Raw genomic sequence first — 12,887 nt, 5'->3', positions numbered from 1 at the left:
TGCAGCGAAAAGGGAGGGGGGGGAAGAAGAGAGCAGAAAAGGGAGGGGGGGGGGAGAAGAGAGCAGAAAAGGGAGGGGGGAAGAAGAGAGCAGAAAAGGGAGGGGGGGGAAGAAGAGCAAAAAAGGGAGGGGGGGAAGAAGAGCAGAAAAGGGAGGGGGGGAAAAGAGCAGAAAAGGGAGGGGGGGGAAGAGAGCAGAAAAGGGAGGGGGGGAAGAGAGCAGAAAAGGGAGGGGGGAGAAGAATAGAGCAGAAAAGGGAGGGGGGGAGAAGAATAGAGCAGAAAAGGGAGGTGGGGGGGAGAAGAGAGCAGGAGTTCCAATGAGGAGGATCTCAGTCTTACTGACATTAAGGCAGAGATCATTAGTAGCACACCATGCCTGAATGGCAGTCAGGCAAGTCAGGAATTAAGTGAGGGAAGCTGCATGTCGTCTGCATAACACTGGAAGTCAGGAGAGAAGGAGGAGATCAAGTGGGCTAGGGGGGGGGGGGGGGTAGATGTTAAAGCACCAAAGTGAGAGGATGGAGCCCTGAGGGATGCTGCAGGGAATGTTATAGCCACCAAAAGCAATTGTGTGTCCTTGCCACAAAACGAAATTGATAATTGCCACTGTTCCCAACCCTGGCATGCAAAACAAAGTTTCCCTCGTCATAAAACTGAAAATCCTAATCTGTCGGCACTTCCTTAAACTGGATTTTAAACAGAGGGTCGCTGCATGCATTTGTTGCCTGGATTTTGGGTGCTGGTGTTGGGGGGAGGGGAGTGTTCTACCAAGTGATATGCAACAAAGTATTATGCAACAAAGTAATTCTCGGTTCAAAAATATACACTCTATCCTGAGAGTGGGTAAGTGGCCCCATAGCAGAATAATGTTGCCATTGCTTTTGGGTGAAAATGAAACTGGGTTCTATTTGCCACATGTATTTTTGCAAATCTGTACTTTCAAACTGCTAGCATTCTCAGTGCGCAGGGAATGCCATGTATCAAGCCTAGAAGGTGAACTCGTTTTCATAAAATGAAAAGTGCGCCTGTGTTTTAACACTTAACTTCAGCAGGAAATGTGGATTATTATGTTCTAGTATTGCGCCATATTATTATTGAAATTCAACATACAACAGGGTTCCTGTTTATTTAGCCTGTGTTGCAGGTTTCTGAGACAATAATAAAATGCAGAAAAGTGTGTTTAAAAGTCAAATCCCACAGAAAAATGTGTTTTGTAATTGAAACTGCATTTTCTGCCACAGAGAGAGTGGCGTGTGTAATTTTACTAGGCTTTTCATTAAACTGATCATATAAAACTAATATATATATATATATATATATATATATATTTTTTTTTTTTTTCTGTACACCGTCTTGGTTCATTGGTGGCACAGGCAGACAGAGCCAAGTGGCTCGATACGAGTCTGAAGAAGGGCTAAATAAAAGATGCATTACATGGTTTGCTGTGGGACACCCTGATTGGGGAGGGAAGGAACTCTGTTAAGAGTGGTCTCTCCATATACCGTTACAGCCCAAAAACTTGGGAAATACATACTCCAGCTCTCGTCCCAAAGGAAAAATATATATTTGTAGTAGCTATATTAATCCAAAACAGAGTAAATGCAAGAGAATCAAAAGACAAACCCCTCGTCATCTGCTCAATATACGCCCCCATGTCAGATACGATTGGGGTTCCTTAACCACTTCAACAGACTATTTCCCGATGCTGCAAACATGCCAAAGGAAAAAGGAGTGAACTGAAATCTAGCAATAGAGCAATTTTTAGACAATATAGGCCAAAAATATCTACACCACAATAGGGAAAGAGGAATCTTGAAAGACACCATGCAAGAAAAAGATCTTCTAGAACCATAGGGATTGCTACACAAAGACTGAACAAAAAGTCATTGCTGCAGCACTTGTGAAATATTAGCAGGGATAACAGAACCCGCCCCACCTTACAACACAAATACTCACCGGGACCGATAAACCCACACAAAACAAGCGGAGAATATACACAAGCCTCTCTAAACTCCAGAGTGAAAAACAGAAACAGTACGAGCAGGGCAAGAAGGTGGGGAAATGATGTATGAAGCAGAAGTGATTATTCCAGAAAACCTGTCCTGTGACCCTTCTCATGTGGCCAGGGAAAGGTGGACACTTCCTGATTCTGACCCTGGGGTGGTGTTCTGCGGGAAGATCACGTGAGGAGGGAAAACAAAAAAAATAAAATAAAGAAATCACGTCAGGATAACTGGGAGAACCCCTCTAATAACTTCCCTAAAAGACCCTACAGTATTAGTGGCTTACTGTAGAATAGAGGTCCTTGATGAACAAGATGATCAAAACATTATGGACTTAGTCCCACAATGCCCCAAGTACTGGGACGAGGAAGGATGCAGTCTAGTGGTTCTAATGACCCACACCTGAGCAGGACTTAGAATATATAAGGTCCCGTCAGGTGCAAGCCATTAGAAGCAGAAGGAGGTGGAGTGGCTGCAGAGGCTGTCAGCCGCAGTTGCAGTGTAAGGAGAAAGGAAACGCTGGAACCGCAGCTACCCGTTATGAGGATATAGTTCTGGTGGAGGTCACCAAGTTTGAACACGAGGCTGCGGAGGGGGAAACGGTTTGGTAGCAGGTTTTCCCACTGGAGAGAGAGGCTCTCCTTATTGTACGCAGTGTTCCGGTGGCTGGCGAGCACCAAAGTGCACAGGGACCAAGAAAAGCTCTCCCGGTCAGCACAGGCCACGGTAGGTCCTAAGTAGACTGATGTGCAAGAGGCAGCAACAGAGGTAGAAGGAAGAGTGGCAATGGATCGAGCGGCCGCGTTTGCAAATACAGGCAAGTTTACTATTGATAGGTAATCCTGGTACGCGCCATTATCAACCACTGGCTATAGGTAATAGAAATCTTTATTAGAAGATCCTTTAAGAAAGGAGTGCCAGGAACGCCCAAACATCCACTCTGAAAAGTACCCTGGCCGGTTTTGTGCAGATGACGTGGTCCTTATAGCAACATCCCTGCAAGGACTGGGGAGGTCCCTATCAAGATTTCTGAAGGAGTTGAACAAAATTAAAAGGTGATGGTTTTAGACCCAAATTAGAGAATACTACGATATAATATTTTATTTATAAAGCACCTATACACAAGTGTTACAAAACACTTCAAGGTGGGGGAGGGAGCAGGGTAAAATACAATAATCATTCTTACAAGGCCTTGACACATTCAGAACGAGCATACAAACTATCGTACTAGGTCTGGCGACATTTCTGATAGTGAAGAGCATTGACCAGAATGAGGGAGGGGGCTGAAGAAGAGAAGGTAGATCACTTAAGGTCGAAGTGGAGGGTTCCCTGATGGAATAGGTCAATCAGATTATTTAGGTCTGAGATTCGAGGAATCTGGAGGTTGGATGGCCCAGATAAAAAAAAATAAATGCATTATTGGCCACCCTAAAGAAGGTTGGGGGAACCATCTTGCCATCCCATGCTAAACTTGGGAGGGGCGCTGTTTCTCCCGTTTTGGACTCGTTCCATAAAACACGTTATCCCTGCTGCCTTGTATGGCTCAGAACTGTGGGAGTATACTAATATACGTTTGTAAAAGTGCAAATATTACTAAATTTAGTAATATAGTATAGTAAAAGATTTGCATTTCAGGAACTTGACCCGATGGACCTGTGGAACTATCCTGATGTCGTTAGACTTGCTTTGATAGACAGTATCAGGGATAAGAGCAGACAGAGGGGCAGCAATAATTTGTTGGTCGAAGCCTCTCATTTGGAACTTGGCCTTTTTTTTTTTTTCCTTCGATCAGAGGCATCAACATGGGTTTAAGTTGCATCTTGATGAAATCGATCCAGCCTATGCAAATCTTTGTACCTACGCTTTCGTTTGGGGATCCTCCCCATTTCTTGTTTTAACCAAAGTTGGTTACTAGCCAATATGAGCATGTGCCCTCTATGTAAGGAGGGTAATGAAACAGTTTTGCATTTTCTCTTTTACACTCGCACAGTTGAGAAAATGTATTTGTTGCCAATTCAGAAAGGCTGGGGTCTGTGACTCCGATAGTGCTGTAAACGTTTGAGGCAAAGCGCAGATCTACATGTTGTGTGTGCAATGGCACATTACATTCACAGAGCCTGGCTACTCAGGGTGTAAACTTGAGCACAGAAGAGGCTGCAAGTCTTTGTCTCTCCTCTTCTGCTCCCACATTAGATTGGATCCAACAGATCTTAATTTTTCACCACATAGCCCACGCTTTGGTACATATTCGTACGTGCTCAATAATTGGGGGACATCTCTCGGCTTGATTTGCCATTTAGTCCAAACCAAGTCCAAACTTTGTTTGTAAAGCACTTGCACTTTATAGCGAATAATCGTTCTTGATTTTATATGCGTTTTTCAATATAGCTTTTGGAAATGTTAAATTGGCTATGCTGTTTTTCATTATGAAATTATTGGCTTATATTAAATATACTTTTATGGTTGATTAACCAAAATAAAGTTTATTATAATGGCGATTAAGAAATCCTATTGGCAGTGTAAGAACTGGAAGAAAGGTTATAATCATTACCATCAAACCCATATTGTTGCAAAGACAAAGAAGGGATAATATTGGAACAAGTTCACCAAACAACCATTGCCAAAGTAAAGAGGGGGCAATATTCTACCAAGCATATAAACCTTATTGGTCAAATAACAAAAGGATATTGTCACAGCAAGATTATAACCGTTATTGAGAGAATGAGGAAGAGACAATGGTTGAACAAGATGTCAACAAATATTGCCAAAGAGGGGAAAACGTGAGCAAAACATTGTCAGAATTTATTTGTTGTGAAAGTGGCAACATTGGCAGGAGAGAAGCTCTTCTGGTAGCAGATGTCCAGGAGGAGAGAAGTATAAACTTCATTGCGTCTAGGGAAAATACAACAGTGGAACAAACAGCATGAATGTAAATCATGCTTTCCCAGAAGAAGTTATGAATTTTTATGTTGCAAGTTAAAGTCTTTTCCAAAAAGGCTTTAAGTAAATCTCAGCACAAAATACTTGTAATGTTAGAGCAGCTTTTCGTTCTGGCAGGCGAGTATACCAGAACAGGGACTTTCTAGCGGTAGTCCTGGTAGGTATGTGGACCAGGAAGAAATCATTGTTTATACAGAATTGTGGGTGAAGAAGCAGTGGCAAGTTCACTACAGTGTTTCATGAATTGTGTTGGAATCCTCCTGACAAAACAGTGTTGTTGATAGGAGAAGAATTGCAAAAGTGTTGGCTTGTTTCTTACCAAGAAGAGGTCATGTTGAACTTATACTTGAAGGGATAAAGACTGGTGGTCTGGTTGAACTGTTAGTTAAAATCCAAGTGAAAAAGACTCTTTGAAGCAAGAAGAACTTTATGAGCAGAACTTGCTACAGAAAAGATTTTCTTATTTGCAACATTTATTGAAATTCCTGCTTTGAATCTGGGGAAGGGGATCTGACCCAGGTTACAAGGATACACAGTTTTTCAATTTAGGTTGAAAAAAACTTATTTCTGTTGCAACTGAATGGCCATCCATCACCTTTAGGAGTTTGATATATGTATAAGTTGAAGGGACAAATTCCTTGATTAGAAGGTTTCCCAAATAGGTAGGGAAATCCTCATTAGGTTAGAAATAGTGAGGCATTTGTGAGACCCATAATACTAAAATAAATTGGCTTCTTGTGAAAAAACTTTACCAAGTTGCCCGCTTACAATTATTAGCGCATAACTCTCTCAAAAGGATCAAATAATGGGTATTCATCTCTTGCAGAATAGTAAAGGGGAATCAATCCTCAAACCACAATACAAAATATTTGAAACATTTTACCAGCGCATAAATACTACCCCAGCATCAGGAGAAATATAATGCAGACCTTCCTAAGTTGATTAACCATATTACATATCAAACAAGGTTAGAACTAATAAAGGGAAAAGCAAAAAGAGCTACTAGAACGTCCCTTCACGCAAATAAAGCACCCAATTTATATGGCCTGCCTAATGAATTCTACAAATTACGTAGCATATAAGTAACACCAATGTTAGAGACCCTAGTTTAATAAGTGACTGAAGGCCAACAAATCAGACCAGAATATAACCAGGCACTGATCCTAAAGTCAGACAGGGACTACACCGTGTGCCACAATTATAGGCCCATATCACTAACACATGAATCTTGGCCAAAATTCTAGAAACAAGGTTAGGCAAATCTATTCCACACACTCCCATAGGGCTAGAGCATGTTTTGTTCCTGGGTGCATTGCAAAAGATAATTATGTCACTACTACATATTGCATGTCAAGAGAGGCACTCTACTGATACTAAATACACTATTATTAGATGCCGAGAAGACATTCAATGGGGTTAAATGGCCTTACTAACATGTTCATCACCATGGACAAATTCATTCTGGGTCAGAAATTCATCTTAGTGCCCATCAGCCAAAATAACCCCCAATGGTCATATTTCTGGCCCCTTTCGAATTGCACGTGGAACCAGACAGGGCTGTCCAATTTCAAACATCCTCTTCCTTATTACTTTAGAGCCATTAGCAGGCAAAATCAGAGAGGAGCAAGGGATAATTGGTATAGACACTATAGGTGGTGTAATGGTCCAGAGTGAGACAGACACAGTTGGCACAGCGATTACTATAGACTTTTTTTTAGAAGTCAAAGAAAATAAAAAGAGAAAACCTAACGTTCCTCATCACCAAGAGAGGTATCCTTGCCTCAACTAAAACACTAAGGGTTCTGTCAGAATGTTTGTGTAAATCAATGGTCCACCGTCCTGTGTCAATACTCTACTTTTTTCCCCTTACACTTAAAACTAAACTGGAGACCTCATTGGTCCAGAATAATAACCCCCTTCTTCCAGACTGGGGACAAACATTTGCGCCCAGGTGTTGGCTTCTTCTTAGGGAAATGACTCCCTTCCCTAGGTCAAAATTGTCCTCAAACACAAAAGACAAAGCTCTGACACTTCCCTCCGTCAGGCACAACACTGAGTCTTTTAGCTTTGGTTACCAGGAAAGCGACTCCATTTGCCTGGCATCTGGATTTCATGATTCAACACAACTGGGGGAATGACTCCCTTTCCCTGGCTTGGGTTGCAAGAGAATAACTTCCTTCTTCTGGTATCCATGATCCTTCCTTAAAGATACTTTACAAGAGTCAATATCAATGATGGGTCCCAGACGCAGGCTTCTCACCATCTTGAGTTTGGCCAACTTAGTTCACTTTAATGCCAAGTACTGCCACGAGGAAGAGGATTCATGCTTTCTTTCTGTTTTGGTGTGGGTCCTAGATCTGTGTTTTGCCGCTTCTTTGCTCTCATAGACTTGGTTCAATCGCCTTCCAAGTACTGCCATGAGGAAGATGACTTGCATCTTTTCTTGATATATGTCCTTATGGTTAGGGGTCTTATGGGTGCCCCTATTGGAGAAACTTTTCCTTATAGCTCTCCCTACTTCTCTCTGGGGCAGTGTTTACATCCCATCCCCCAAGTTCTGGATGTGTTCTTGCAGGATTGTGTAGTATTCAAGATCCCTTCATACCCACACCAGGCAGCCGGTTGCCTCCCGTACCTTGGAGGACTTCTCCGTTTTACTGTGCAACCCCAGGGTCTGTCTTTGGTCAGCTTGGGCCACTTATGGCTTCCAGAGGCATTTCCTCCACTGCAGCAGCCCCTGCAGCTTCCGCCTTTCCGCAGTACACGTACCAGTTACAGACTATGTGGTCCACCTACCCTGCGAGGTCGGGGTACTGCTCCGCCAAGGGACCACCGGTGTCTGACACCCGGAAGATGCCGTCTGCTTCTTTTCTGCATCCCTGTCTGCAGCCACTGGAATCTGCCATGCTGAGCAGCTTTCTGGTCCGCAGTTCCTCATGGCATGGCTGAGCAACAGGTCTGTTGGTGCTTTCTATCTCACACTGGATGACTAGAATGCGCTCACAGGTTACATGAAGTGTTCTTTATGGCTCTGTGCCCCCTGCATCATCCCAGTACTTGTCTGGTACACTTCCTTTGGGTAGTCCATACTCTTCTTTGTCTCTGTATTTCTTAGAGTTACAGGCTTAGAATGGGAGTACTAGGTAAAGTGTTAGGGTCTAGGGGGTATAGAGGTAGGCAAGGGGTGTTATATCACGTTCTTCTTAGATGTTCGTCCTTGACCCCAGAGGACTAGTCTCTCTCCATGAGATCCTCACGCTGTGTACCACCCCCAGGAGGACTATTGGGTAGCGGCCACACCACCCTGGCCTCATGGGAAGGGATTCCCCCCCCCCCCCCACCTCGGGAGAAGTGACATCTCGAGATTCATCAAAGTGGACACATTAAGGCGATCCAATATGCTGACATTATGCTCACCCTAGCAAACCCAAAATCCTTCATTAGAAAAATAAATAATGTTCACCATTGATGAATTCTCATCCTTATAAAAAACATACTGGAGAAAACGAGAGACCTTGCCAATATCTCCAAACATAACTAAAGAAGAAGTTACACACTTCTATTTTAAATGGAATCCCAGGCATTAAGATAATATGGGCCTAGCTAGCATTGTTGTAGACAATCATCAGCAACTCTGAGGACCAGCAAAACCAACTTAGACAAATGGTCTGCTCTCAACCCATCCTTGTGGGGCATGGACTGAAAATGATGGTGTTGTCCGGACAGGACTCTCTTTTCCCAAATGAGCTTGGTGGAAAACCCTAGACTGGATATCAGATCATTCTTATGGGTAAGAACCAAGCCCAGACTTGGAATGAGGAAACTGCAAGCCCGCACTTAAGGGGGCAGCCTATGACTGCCAAACCTAGAATTGCACCTTAGCCTCACAACTATTCCAAGTATTGTAACTCTACATGTACACCCAAAAGACATAGGTGGGTGACAATAGAAAGACAATTATTACAAAGAAGAGGCAGGCACAGTGAGATTTATAATAAGACAGCATCACATTCTGAATAAATACTGCACTCACATTGGAAAGAGTACAAAAAGATGCCATTCCCACGTTTATGCAAAAGGAGAGCCCCACTTAGCATAATGTGGCCATCAAGATTAACAAAACATCCACTGGACAACATGGAATACCAGAGGTAGGCACATCAGGTAAAATGCTGTCTTTCCACAACTTACAAGAACTATAACACCTTCCACAGGACACAGCACTAAAGTACTTGCAACTGAGGCACTGCATCCTGGCTTCAATGGGCCCTACTGACTGTGGTGTTCGAGCTAAAAAACATGGCGCTGGTGCGCAGTGCATTCTGGGGGAACTCAGAGCCATAATGGATATTTATCCATGCCTCAGTGGAAAGCTGCACTTGCTTTGCGAAAGATGTTTTCAACGTTATTCGGTGATGGGTTTGGAATGCAGGCCTTCTCAGCCAAGGACACAGCGCTGGGAATGCTAAGATCCGCCGGTGCCGGCTGGTACCTGATAACGAAGTTTGTTTCGGTTTGCTATGCCTGCGCCAAGGTTTTGAGATGAGTTATGGAATTGTTTTCCGGGGTGCTTAGGAGAGGGAAGCACTGTGCTCCTTGAGGTTACTGTCGGTTGACCCAGCTGGCAACCAACGGTCACCCATCAATGCGCAAGCGCATTTGCCAGAAGGTTCGAGAAGTTGCCACCCCTTGTTGAGGAGGGCATATATGCCGAAGCCCTCAACGGTCAGACGGGATAAGCACAAAGACCTCAGTCGGAGGGGGGACGCCCTGGTCCGATATACCTGTGGGCTGTTGTGCTCTTGGCCTGGCTGTTATCGGGGTCTTTCAGCCGCTTCTGGCGAGATGAGGTTTTGTCAAGTTACGCCCATAGTGATGTATTCCTGCTAATTTCCTCTGATTTATGCTTGTATTGTATATATGCCTAACTACGAATAAATAGCCGTATAAGTGCTACTTACTCTCTAAGCGTGCGTGTGGTTGTAAGTCATTGCGTTGTCTAACTGCGTTCAAAGTATTGGCACTGCAGCTGCACTGGTGATGAATTACTGTCGGTGCACTATTGGCGCGCAATACATGTTTTGGCTCTGCGGCTGTACTGGTGATAAATTACTGTCCGTGCATTTGGCGAGCAATACAACTTTGGCGACGAGGATGGGATGGTTTGTGATGAATTGTTCCAAACATTAAAGAATCCGGTTGAACGCAGATAGGTTTTGCTTACATTGCGAGCAAAAGGTTGTTTTCATTTGGCAGAGAGTGCTGGACGGTGTTAATCTGGGGTGTGTGTGTGTGTGTGTGTGTGTGTGTGTGTGTGTGTGTGTGTGTGTGTGTGTGTGTGTGTGTGTGTGTGTGTGTGTGTGTGTGTGTGTGTGTGTGTGTGTGTGTGTGTGTGTGTGTGTGTGTGTGTGTGTGTGTGTGTGTGTGTGTGTGTGTGTGTGTGTGTGTGTGTGTGTGTGTCTGCGCAAGTGACTGCGGTGTGGAAAGAAATATATATATATATATATATATATATATAGAGGCTTTGTACATTACTGCAGTGATGAATAGTTCATTCAAGAAAAAGGGAGTTCTCGCTGGCGGTGAATGTCCCGATGTGATGATTCCAGGGTGGGTGAAAAGCCCATATGATAAGCTGGCTCAGTTATGGGCATGCGGTGCAGGGCTGTGTGAAACATGGGATGTTGAAATGGGAGACGCTGATCCGTCAGAAGTAATGTCTTGTTTACAACAGATTTCAGTAGAGAGGGGAAAGGAATGCGCCGCACTAGGCAGGCGGGGTTGGGTTCTCCTGCATGCCTACCGAAAGATGCATCAGAAAAATGTGGAAATGAAGGATAATATTTTGCGATTGGAAAAATAGTTAGCTGCTGAGAAACAGATTGCGTTAATGCAGCAGATTCAGATGAAACTTTTCAAAGACAAGGCTGACAAATATCAGGCTGTGGCTGAAAGGGCAGCAGTCAGAGTAGCCCGATATAAGTATAGAAAAAGACAGCGAGGGGTCAACCAAAGAAAAGTGGCAGCGGTAATCGCTACCGCAGATGTAAATTGGGATCCCGATAAATGGGATGGAGACATCTTTGACTCAACAAGCCCAGAGAATAGCTGGGCAAATGAGTCAGATTCCAAAGCAGAAATTAATCAAAAGGCAGTGGCAGCCAAGCCGGTTAGAAGACGCCGTGCTGGGCCCCACCCGCAGGACCCTGGAGGCGGGGTTGTGGATTTAACCACGCTGGAAGATTACACTCAGCAGGAGGTTGGAGAAATCATTACTCGTTTGAGGCAAAAGTCAGGGGAACCTTTATTGACATGGATGGTGAGACTGCTAGACGGGGGAGCTGCAGGGTTGTTCGTAGATGCTGCAGACTCACCGCGCTTTTTGCCTTTGTCCAATGACACTAATGTACAGGAGGTCATAAGGGCAGGGCCGCCCCCTGATGAGAATGGCCAACTTTCACAAATGTCTTTGTTGAACTTAGCAGCCCAAGCATGTAACCGCAAGTACCCCATTACCACAGATTGGCCTAGTGAGGAAACAAAGTGGTATACTTTGAAAGAGGTGATTCAAAAGGTCAGAGAGCATGCTATGAAAGAGGCAATTCATATAGATGCTCCAGGACACATGGGGGCCGTGTCACTCTCAGTTTCAACTAGAAACATGGTGATCAGAACTGCACCGCCCGCATACAAAAGTGTCATTATGACTTTGCTCGTAGGTATGACGGGCAAACCCACAGATGAAGTAGTGGATGCCATTCGGCAACTGGCAGATTTAGGTGAGTGGGATAAGAGTGACGGGAGAGAGAGGGCCACGGGAGAGAGAGGGGCGTAGTGAGAGAAGAACTGAAGGCAGGATGCAAGATAGTAGAGACTCCCGAGTGTCCAGAAAAGACATGTTTTTGGCCCTGTTAAAAGATGGTGTGCCACGGGAAGAAATTGATGGCATTGAAACCAGGGTCATGTACGAACTATACAGAAAGAGAGGGCTTGCAGCCAAGGAGCGCTACAAACAGGTTAAGAAACAGGTAGTGACTAAACCACAGGAGGACACCACACCTTCTGCCCCTCCTGAGGAAGAACAGGAGGAGGGGTCTATGGGGACACCTTCCCCGTACCAACCGACATATGCTGATTTGAGGAAGGTGGCGAGTGCGATGCTAAAGGCAGAGTCAGGTTACACTCATTCAAAATTTGACTAGGGTTATGGCCAAGCTCCGGCAGCGTCTGCTCGCATAAAGGTGGATAGGCGGCCCATGTTAATATTAAGATTTTTTGGGGACCAGGAAATACGCAAGGGGTGCGAGCATTGATAGACACCGGGGCGGAGGCCTCTTTGATTCACGGAAATCCAACACGATTCAAAGGCAGGCACTTTACTATTACAGGTCTAGGGGGGAAGGAGACCCCCGCAGTACAAACTGAAGTGGAGATGAAAATAGGCAGTTTGGCTAGGCAGGAATACCAAGTGTTGATTGTCCCGATACCCGAGTACATAATTGGCTTTGACATTCTGGAAGGGTTGACTTTGGGACTTGGAGGTAAAACATACCAGTTTGGGGTGAGTGCATTAACTTGTACACCCATTACAGTAGGCAAATTGAAGATGCCCCCAGTACATGTGCCTGTGGAAACCAAGCGAGTAGCAATGAAGCAATACCGCATTCCTGGGGGGCAAAAGGAAATTTCAGACACCATCAAAGAGTATGTAGAGGCGGGTGTGTTACGACCTATCACTACCACCTGGAATAACCCCCTCTGGCCCGTCAAAAAAGGGGATGGGTCTTGGAGGATGACGGTGGATTACCGCGAGTTAAATAAACACACTCCTCCCTTGGTGCCCGCAGTCCCAGATGCCATTACCTTGATTGAAAATGTCCAAAAGTTTGAGGGGACTTGGTATGCAGTGGTAGATTTAGCCAATGCATTTTTCTCTGTGCCA

General features: G+C 44.6%; 1 long non-coding RNA gene across 1 annotated transcript in view; it reads right to left on the bottom strand.

Annotated features, from left to right (window-relative positions):
• Positions 1-12,887, bottom strand: part of LOC138581960 (uncharacterized) — a 126,557-nt gene that overhangs the window by 92,625 nt on the left and 21,045 nt on the right. The window lies entirely within an intron of this gene.

The sequence above is a fragment of the Ambystoma mexicanum genome, chromosome 3q (genome assembly GCF_040938575.1).
Source record: "Ambystoma mexicanum isolate Mex_15411 chromosome 3q, UKY_AmexF1_1, whole genome shotgun sequence".
NCBI classification, from domain to species: domain Eukaryota; kingdom Metazoa; phylum Chordata; class Amphibia; order Caudata; family Ambystomatidae; genus Ambystoma; species Ambystoma mexicanum.
Note: the sequence above shows the minus strand (reverse complement) of the source record. Positions and strands in the feature narration are given on the sequence as shown.